Source organism: Sinocyclocheilus grahami, unplaced genomic scaffold (genome assembly GCF_001515645.1).
Source record: "Sinocyclocheilus grahami isolate Dianchi unplaced genomic scaffold, SAMN03320097.WGS_v1.1 scaffold1948.1, whole genome shotgun sequence".
Classification (NCBI taxonomy): Eukaryota; Metazoa; Chordata; class Actinopteri; order Cypriniformes; family Cyprinidae; genus Sinocyclocheilus; species Sinocyclocheilus grahami.
In genome coordinates, this window is record NW_015507127.1 from 41363 (window position 1) to 52284 (window position 10922).

General features: G+C 41.3%; 1 long non-coding RNA gene across 1 annotated transcript in view; it reads left to right on the forward strand.

The window, feature by feature from the left end:
• LOC107573455 (uncharacterized) overlaps positions 1-10922 on the forward strand; it is a 17103-nt gene that overhangs the window by 4528 nt on the left and 1653 nt on the right. The window contains exon 2 of the long non-coding RNA XR_001607508.1: positions 4980-4987. This is a non-coding gene — a long non-coding RNA (uncharacterized lncRNA). The remainder of the gene's footprint in view (positions 1-4979; positions 4988-10922) is intronic.

Below are 10922 nucleotides of genomic sequence, written 5' to 3' on the forward strand. Positions count from 1 at the left end.
CTGGTCTCTGAATAATTTTTGCTTTGACTGTATATCCTTCTGTTATTTTCACACTTAATTATGTCCATTAAAATGTATTTTACATATTTTTGTTACTTTCACTGTTCATTTTTTCTCTCTCTATGGTAGCCTATATCATCTTTAATTTAATAGCATTAGAGCTGTTCCATTGCAGCGGCTTAGTACTGTAATCACGCAATTTGCTGTAAAAATGCAGGGAACCACTCGCTATAAATCTCCTGTGATATTTTCATAAATACAAGTCGCGTTTTTTCATCTGAAACGTGCAGTGATTTATTTTTCCAAAGCCACTCATATAATGCAGAAACACTCATGAAGCAAGCAAAATTCACACCGCGCACACGTATTTGTAGGCTACTGGTGCAGAATGAGAGGGGCAAGTACAGTACAGCCTAGTGCATTTCACACAGGCTGTTAGTTTCACTTTAGCCAGAAAGTCATGTATGCTTAAGGGTGAAAAAAAATGACATTTATAGTGAATGCCCCTACAAATTGTCTTATATTTACGATTTAATCCAAATGATGCGTGCTAAGTGAGCGAACATCAAGATCACACAACAGAAGTGTGCATGCTCTCTCTCTCTCTCTCTCCCTACCATTAAGTAACTTGTGCATTGTTTTACTTACTTCGTTTTGACATATCCGACCGAACTACAAACTTTCCAGTGATGTCTGTGAGAAAGGGCTATTCACTCGCGCATCCGCGCCGCCACGCTCTCAATCCACTCAGCATGATTTGTCACTCAGACTCTGGCGCTGATCAGCTATACAGGCATTAATACTGAATGTTTTATATTCATTGCATACATATACTACGTAGACATCTTTAATCTCTAATAACTCCATTCTGCTGTCTGTTGTCAGTGTTTCTTTGTCTGAATATGGCACTTATCACATGCTGTGTGGTATCGGCGTTTGGTATTGGGGCATTTTAACGAGTACGAGTATGAGTACGAGTACAGGAGCTCAGTATCAGTATCGGTGCATCCCTAGTAATTATGGATTATAATGACTTATACTGTCTTTTTACGCATTGCGTTGCATCGCGCCGCTTAAACATAAAACCATGTCTGCATTTGTGATTGGAGAAATGACAAACAACTAGCGCTACTCTACACTGCTCAAAACTCACGTTTGAATCATCAGTGGCAAATTCTTAAAATATGAAAACGTACTTACAGGTTGTGAGTCGGAACAGCCGGCATTGTAGTCTACTCTCCCAGAATCAGGAAACAGTCCTCCATAAAATGTCCTGCACACATCTGAATATTTGGGTTGAACTGTTCTGGAACAGTGTTGTAAATACAACTTAACCACTGATTTCTAGTCGTGTCCTCTTTTGGAAGGCCAAACAAAGTATTTTCACTTTCGCAACGAAACACACAGCGTCAAGACACAGAGCTTGCTCCAGTTTCGGCTCCAGACCCAGAGCTCGCTCCAGTGCCCGCTCCTCATAAGCACTTTCTAGAGCGCTATCTAGTGATCCGCTCCTCCAGAGCACCCCCCAGGATTCCTAGATTTCCCCAAGAAAATTTGGGGGGGCTATACCCATGGCCGAGCCAGCTAAGGCCATGGCCTCCAGAGTCCCCTGATCCGCCATTGGGCTCCTGAGTCCCCTGCTCCGCCATGGCTCCCGGAGCTCCCTGATCCACTCTGGAGGCTCTCCTTGTCTCCGCCCTGTTCCTGTCCTGCACCAGCCTCCAGGGTGCCCGCCCCCCTCCCCGATGTTACTGTTATGGCAAGGGGTGCTCCTTCCGGGAGGGGGGGGGGCGATCTGTCACATGTTTATGTTTCCATGCCCCCATTTGGTCTTCCTGTTCCTGCTCCCTGATTGTTTATTATTTGTCCCAGGTGTTTCCTATGTTTATGGTTTCCATTGATCCCAGGTGTGTCTTGTCATCCCATCATCCTGTTCAGTGTATTAAAAGAGTGTTCTGTTCCCTGTTGGTTTGTCCGGTATTGTTTATGTCAACTCCTTGTGCTACGTGTGATTCCCCGCGATATAAATAAATTCTTTGGTTTTGTACTCCTGGTCTCCTCGTTCCGTAGCAACCCGTGACACCTAGAGATTACACCAGCTCCAGCATGGATCCAACCTAATAGAAAGACTTCAGATGACCCAACACCTTTGAAGAGAAGATGCTGACCCCTACGAGGACCCCAGATGATGCCAACTTGAATCGATATGCACAACTGGCAAATTTCTCTATATTTTAATCATTATGATCACACTTGTAATAATAGCTTCTGCCCAAAATTAATTCATATTACCTATCTGTATGATTATATTATCTTGAACTGTTCATTGGTGAAATGAACATTACTTGAACACATTCACTTCGGATAACAGATCACTCTAAATTGTAATGTAGACATGCATTTTCTGTAAAGCTGGTTTGAAACAATGCATATTGTGAAAAGTGTTATACAAATACATTTGATTTTAATTGAATATCTGACATGGAATGGTTGTAATGTCTGCCAAGTTAGCAAATGGCTCACAATTAGGGTTGCAAATGATTATTGCATTATATATGACATTCTTGTATAGTATAGAAAGAGGTCTGTCAACAGAAAAGTAGAAAAAAGTGCATAAAACAAATATGAAATGAAATTGCATAAAACAATTAAATTAGCATATAACATGAAATGAAATAAAATAATGAACTGAAATTGGCCTATAACAGATATTTCCATGCTGAAAAAACACACAATGACAAAAACAGTGTTTATTTTGATGGCATTGGCCAAGTCATTGACACAATAACAAGGTTTTGAAGCATGAATTAAATGTTTTAGGTTAGTCACTACATTTTGCAATAAAGATCGGATGTTTCAGCAAACAGTTGTGACAATTGCACTTAACATTTTCTAAACTGTAAGACGGTTTAAAAAAAATGTGCCACACCAATTGAGAAAAAAGGTAAATATATGTTAAATAAATATTTAATTGTAGTCACTGTTAATATTATAAACTGTAAATGACAATAGTTATAGTATAGTCCTCCATGACTGACTCCGTAAGGTAAAAAGATTTCTGAAAATGAACATTGAGGCTAAAAGAATATTCATTGATTTAGTGATTTCTGCCTCGTATAAAGGTCACAACCCCAGAATTATGCATTATTCAGATGGGGGACAAAGAGAAAACAATAAAATACAAGAAAGCCTGACCACATGGCTTGTTTTCATAGAGCTCAAGGGAAAGCCAAATCTGTTTGTCTTAGGCTTATTTTCAATAATCATATTGTAAATAACATACTGATACATGACTCCATTTTTCCATTTTCTTCAGTGACAACACTTTCTTCACCTCAATCTTAAACGCACCTCCATGACCATTTCCCTTTCTGTGCATACATTTACTCACAGCATGTCTTTGATGAAATGCTGTCTGATCATTTGAAAGTGCTCATCCAATTTTTACATGTTCTCCTGAGTGCTCGTGGTGTGGCCCATGGTGGGACTCAATGCTGTGGCTATTCTACGAGTGGCCCTTGGTGTCACAAAATACATTACCAGCCTTGTTTACCCTGTGAGTGAACACAATTGCTATAATTATTATCATTTTCATCAAAGCCGGTGAAAGCTTATGCAGTATTAGTGTGATGCTGTAAAATTACAGGGGACACACTGAGAAGGGCTTTAATATTAAAATGGCTCTTATTGGAGAGGAATGACTGCTGCCTATTTTTCACTCCATTTCTTCACTTTTTCTATAAATCTCTGCCCTATAAAATTTGAACAGAAATACAGGGACTACTTACCTAATTTAATTGAGTAGATGAAAGCTATATATTAAATAATAAACAGATCTGTTTTTGGTTCTCGAATCTGATTAGTCAAGCCATTTTATAGGTGTTCTGATATCCATTGAAACCGCTCTTAGACTATTCACTGTTTCTCACAAATCTGCTTGTCTATATTTGTTCGAGACAGACTGTCAGTCTGTGCATTAGTCCTGGGGCTTTTCCAATAACTCTTTCTGCAAGTTACATCAATTCACAGCACGTGGTGACAAATAACTTAAGACTGAGTCACTGAATCATTTATTTGACCAATTCATTCAAAACACTGATTCTTTCAGGAACATAAAGTAACTGTATTTATGAGTCAGTTATTTAATCATTTACTCTACCAATTCATTTTAAAAGGCTTATTGATTAAAAAACGAAACACCACTGTGTACTGCTGCTTAGCAACAGGCAAATGTATATTTTCTTAGTTTATTTAACAAAATTAGATAAAGTAACTGGCAAGGGTTTCTGAATTCTACATTGTGACGGATTGGCTGCCTCCCCCCTAATTATCATCAACACCCCATCCCGTAAACATCGCCCTTCACCAGATTCCCGACAGGAGTGGGTGTGTGAGAGAGGAGGGACACAAAAACAGTCAGGACTGGGCGGCATGTGATGAGGCACACCTGAAGTGAATGGAGCCTTGTCACCGCCGCTGTTAAATACTAAGCGTGCCTCTCCTTGAATAAAAGCCTCTCCGAGGCCTGACACCACAAACTGTGTCTGTTGTTTGCTCCTCCCGCCACAACATATAGCCCCTTTAAAGCAATAATCCTCAAGAAGAGGTGTTTTACAGTGAATTTAGAACAGCTAAGGGGTGTTAGGCACATTGTGGAGCTGCTCTAAATTCACAGTTCTAAATTTACTGTAAACCACGTTTCAAGCAATGTCTGCCTATGCATTACCGTCAACGCATGCATTCTCATTCAAACTCACTTGTCAGGAAGGCACAAGGTAAGCATAAAAGACGCTGTAAGAAGATGACGTTAGAGGTCTTCTGGGCGCAGTGCCATGCACACATCCGAAGCGCACACAAAGAGACAGCCACATCAGACAGCGTGCGAATACTGAGTTAAGGTTTCTTCCGCTGTTTTTGTGCTTGGATGAACAAATACAGACAAAATTACACCAAAATGCACATCTTGACGAATATCCTAGTAAACACAGTTGGTTATGTAAACAACTGAGAAAGAAAATGTCTCGGGTTACACATGTAACCATGGTTTCCTGAGAATAGGGAACGAGAAGTTGAATCCCCCAGGGGCCGCTATGGAGAATGCCTCCAGCATGACCGGTGTCTGAAGCTTGAATATAAAAACGACAGTGAACTTGATATTGGCAGCCTATGACGTAATTAATGGAGCAGCTGTGGGTATAAAAGGGCATCTGTACATCATCCTCTTCTTTGTCTGAAGGAGACGCAGGCAGGAATGCCCAAAGCATGGCCAAGGGACACAGCATGTCTTGGTTATATTTTAATTTATTTTCTGCTATTGCTTGTAATTTGGTTATTTGTAGAACAGATTCTTAGCACTGAGCCCATAGTAGCAGCCAAAAAAAAAAAGTCTCAATTAAAAAAAAACAACATTTTTCTACATTAATACATTTTTCTACAACTGAAGTACCTTGTTTTTGTTGTTTCCTAATGAGGATTTACACTATTTTACACATTGCACGTTTAAGCACAGAAGCCTGAAAGACTTTGACTGTTGTAATGTCATAAGATTACTGATCTCATGTGTGACTTGATTTTTAATTTTTTTCCCAATTATTTATTTTTCTTTATTATTTAAATAAAAGTGTAGGCCTATTTTTTGTTGTGAATGACCCAATTGAGGTACAGGATGTGGAAATTTCAGATAAAGGTTCATGCTATATATTCTGGTTGCACTTGAGTTATTAAAAATGTAGATGGTTGTTAAAAATAATATCATAACGTAGATAAATCGATTGGTATCTGCAAATATCATATCACTTCTTTACTTACAAGATCAATACTAGATACTAGTTATCGATTCTAGTCATAGATCCTCTTCTGAATATTATTAATTCATCAATGTCTTTAGGATATGTCCCTAAAACCTTCAAACTGGCTGTTATTAAGCCTCTCACTAAAAAAAAAAAAAACCAACTAGTTAATTACAAATGGATCTCAAATCTCCCTTTTCGGTCAAAAATACTAGAAAAGGCAGTATCCTCTCAGCTATGTTCCTTCTTGGTGAGAAATGGTATCTAGACAAGGGAAGACTTGGCTAAGACTATGAAATTTCAAGTAGGCTCCGTAACGTAGCTATCACAACTAGCGATATGCGCATACAATACTCAGAGTTACAAATGTGTAAAATGTCATTGTTAACTGTGTCTGATATGACAACTACACTAGTCATAGTCCCATGAAATGATAAATAGCAAATAACACATTGTTACGGGGCTGACGAGACGTGAGACGTGCGGATCAATGTGCAAAGCTTTATTCTGGAGACGTGGTCAGAAACAGGTATAAATTAAATATTGGCAAACAGGTATGTAAGAGACAAGGCATGGGCAGTCCGGTAAACAGTGAGGGTCAATCGACGACGAACAAGGTAATAGGGCGAGACGAGAGAGGTAATCCAAAGTGCACAGGCAAAGATCAGAACACGAGGAATCAGACAAGGCAAGGCTAGGCTAAGACTATGAAATTTCAAGTAGGCTCCGTAACGTAGCTATCACAACTAGCGATATGCGCATACAATACTCGGCCATTTGAAAGGGATCTGAGTGAGTGTTATATAGTGAATGTGTGATTGGTTACAGCTGTGTGCAATCAGTGCTGTGTGCAATCAGTGCAATGGATGATGAGATATGTAGTCCGGGATGACATGCAACAGTTTGTGTCGTGCGAGAGTCAATGTAATGGAAGGCTAACCTTTGGTGGAGAGTGAATTGAAGTTCATAGACCGGATTTGTGACATAGCCGCCCCCCCTTCCAGACGTTCCAAACATTTTATGATTCAGGAGGGTGGTGGAGCGGAGGTGGAGCAGGGGGAGGGATGGAAAGCCAGGTCCACGTGGAAGTGGAGAGACCGGGGACTGAGGCAGGACCGGCGGAGCAGAGAGCCAGGGCGGAGCCGGCAGTACAGGTGGAGCTGTAAGACCACTACAGCAGAGCAGATGGGACCCGAAGATCCCCCCCAGTGGAGCAGAAGACCACCAGAGCCAGACAGCAGACCACCACGGTGGAGCAGAAGACCACCAGAGCCAGACAGTAGACCACCACGGCGGAGCAGAGGACCACCACGGCAGAGCAGACGGAGCCGGGACCCATGGCAGAGACTGGGGCCTAGGGAAAACCGAGACAGCCAATGCAGGCAGTGCATTCATGGTTTCACGGGCCAAGGCAGGGAACACAAGATCATTGATTGAAACTAGATTGGCAGACAGTTCAGTGATTGAAGATGGACTGACAGATGGTTCAAACTCAGACACAACAGAAGCATTTAGACAGACAGGTCAGGTTTAGATTCCTTGACAGAAACAGGCAAGACAGACAGTTCAAAATCAGACACATTGACAGAAACTGAATAGATAGACGGTTCACTAATGTTCTCTTTGGCAACGACAGCGTTAGCAGGGCCTACAAAAAGTTAATTTAGGGGTTCAATGACCGGTTCAGAGCAGGACAAAAGTTCAAAAGCGGCCATTACAGGACAGGCTGAGAGTTCACAGACTGCTTCCATAGCCGTTTCAAGACAGGCTGAGAGTTCATAGACGGCCTTCATAGCAGTGTCAGAACAGGACGAAGATTCGCAGACGGCCTCCATAGCCGTTACAGGACAGGTAGCGAGTTCAAAAATGGTCTCCTTGGCCGGAACAGAACAGGACGAGAGTTCATAAGTGGATACCACTGACACCTCTGGAGGTTCTACAGTAGGACCATCAGGATACGGGGAGAGTTCAATAATGGTTCCTTCGACTGTGACATGACAGGCTGAAGGTGCATTGCAGGGCGCCACCACCGCGCAAGGAGCTGAAACGAGCACCACCACCACCTCGGAAGGTTCTGCAGCATGGGCCGCCACCTCTGGAGAAGCTACAGCGGGCGCCATCGCCTCGGGGAACATGGCAGTGTGCACCACTACCTCGAGAGGATCTGCAGCATTAGCCGACACCTCGGGAGACATCACAGTGGTCGTCACCGTCTCTAATGTTTCAGTGGTGGTGTACGCAGCCCAAATACACCATAAAGCGATCCCCATTGTGGGAAGCGCTACAGACAGGGGAAAAGTTCAGGAACTGGAGGGCTTAAGAGTGCTGGTTTAGGGATACCAGCTGCACGTGCCGACAACAGCGGTGGGTCCTCCACACTGGATGCCAGTCTGGGATACAGAAGAAATGACATCGGACTTCTAGGTGCAGGAGACAGGAAGTAACCTCTGGATCACCAGCTGTGATGTGACGTGACTCTGGATGATCAGCTGTGATGCAACTCTGGATGATCAGCCGAGATGTGTCGAGGCTCTGGCAAATCAGCTGATACTTGACTTGCTCAGGATTGGAAACTGTGACTTGACTTGACTCATGAAGATCTGTTGTGACTTGACTTGACTCATGACGATCAACTGTGAGTTGATTTGATTCAGGATTGGCAGCGGTGACATAACGGTGTGCTGTTGTGTCCGCCATTTTGCGATCAGGCTCCTCTGTCACCGCCATTTTGTGAGCGTGATCTAGTGCGGGGACCATTACACGAGTGAGAGCAGGGTCGCGTTCCTCCGCGATACCCACAGTGGACACTGAACCAACAGACAATAGAGCATAATCCATAAAATTACTTAGAGAAGAACAGGGACCTTCATGGATTAATGGTGTCTTCAAAGGTTCATTGATACCCTCGCAAAAAAAGTCTAACAGTACACAGTCCGGCAGATCTGAATAATGAGCAATGGCTACATACTCTTGAATATAGCCTTCCAGCGATCGTGTGCCGTCTAAGGGCTAACAATATCCTTGCCGTATCCATACCTGGCCAATGTCCATCCGAGAAGCCGCTGGATCCTTGTGTGGCTGAGTATTCGGTTACGGAGCTGACGAGACGTGAGACGTGCGGATCCATGTGCAAAGCTTTATTCTGGAGACGTGGTCAGAAACAGGCATAAAATCAAACATTGGCAAACAGGTATGTAAGAGACAAGGCATGGGGAGTCCGGTAAACAGTGAGGGTCAATCGACGACGAACTTAAACCAATATTGCGAGACTAGAGAGATAATCCAGGTACAAAGCAAAGGTCCAGGCAGGGATATGTAGTCCGGGATGATATGCAACAGTTTGTGTAGTGCGAGAGTCAATGTAATGGAAGGGTGACCTCTGGTGGTGAGTGAATTGAAGTTCATAGACCGGATTCGTGACACACATACTGAATTTCCGTTATGTTTTGTTTATTTTTAGTAAAATCAAATGTGACCTTGTTATTTGTAAGTATGGCAATGTCTGCCCCGAGACCGCACAAAACACACCCTGTGGCGATTCCTGGATGTCATAATCTCCATACGATTATCTCAACAAAATGATCTCGTGGCCACAACATATCACGCTCCCTCAAGTTAATATGACGTTCCCAGTGGCGGCTCCAGGATTTTTTGTTAGGGGTGCTAAGGAGGGGCTTAACAGTTCAGAAGGGGTGCTAAAGCTAATTAAATTGAGTGAAAGTAATGAACGTCTTCAGCTATCTAAATAGCATGCAAAATCAGCCACCTTGTGTTTTTTTTTTTTATATATACACAGCAGCTTCGAAAAAGGCAAAAAAAAAAATTCTGTGCTATTAAACTTCTCATATGCCACTGTTATTAGTAATATAACTTCTAATGCCAACTGCCAAATATGACACTTCCAAAATTAATACAATTTACGAACGCACATAGAAAAGAGAGAAAGTAGGGATTTTTTTTTTCATGGTTTTATTTTCTTTTTTTATTTTTTGATCTATTTAGTCTTTTTTTTTACCATCAAGTGTCAGTCACTCTAAACGCCAACTGGCAGAAAAACATGGTCAATTCTAACAATTTTTTACAATAGATAAAGTGCAGACAATTTATACAACTATTTCCACACAGTGGCATAGCGGATGGGCACGCACTGCGGGAGGGGCCCCGCGATAAACTCCCCGTGCTGAGATGCGTCGTATCATGTGTCGATGATAGCCAGAGATAGTCAAAAGCATCAAAAATTGGCAATATTAAGAGGATTTAGCATTTCCAATTAATGTAGGTGTATTACATTCTTCTTATTATTAGGCCTATTATTATTATTAGGTTAATTTTATTATTAAATTACATGAAATTATTGCCCCGCAATAGCTGTGAGGATAATTAAAATTTAGGCTATTAGCTTACTCATCATTAAAGATGCTTTTAAAAAGGTTTATTTATTTATTTATTTTTTTAAACAGGGCTATTGATTTATACAATGAAGTATAGGCCTATAATTAAAATTATAAATACTGCAGTCATCAATGAAAATTAAGAGCAGCTTTATTTCGTGCACACCGATTTTCAAAAATGACCCGTTTAATGCTAAATAGATTTCTTCTCATGTTTTTCACTATATGGGCCACAAGAGAAATATTACGGGAATAATTTAAGACGGTTATATACCATTATCAGCATATCAGAATCAGAAGAGCTTTATTACCAAGTATGTTTACACACACAAGGAATTTGACTTGACGACAGGAGCTTCCAGTGTAGAAGAAAGTACAAACATAGTAATAAGGGATGTAATATAAAACTAATATAATAAAAAAAAGAAATTTAATAATGTACTATATACAGAAATAGAAGTATAGGAAAAAATTTAATTGTTTCGATAAATGTACAGATATGTTTATTAGTGTGCAGATATGTTATTTACAAAGTGTGCAGTTTAATATAAATATACTATGTTAGTTGTGATGGACGATGTATAATTATGAAAGATTAATTGTTAAGACTGAATATAGCCTGTGGGAAAAAACTGTTCTTGTGCCTGGCTGTTCTGGTGGTCAGTGCTCTGTAGCGCCGACCAGAAGGCAACAGTTCGAAGAGAGAGTGGGCTGGGTGTGAGGGGTCCAAGGTGATTTTTTT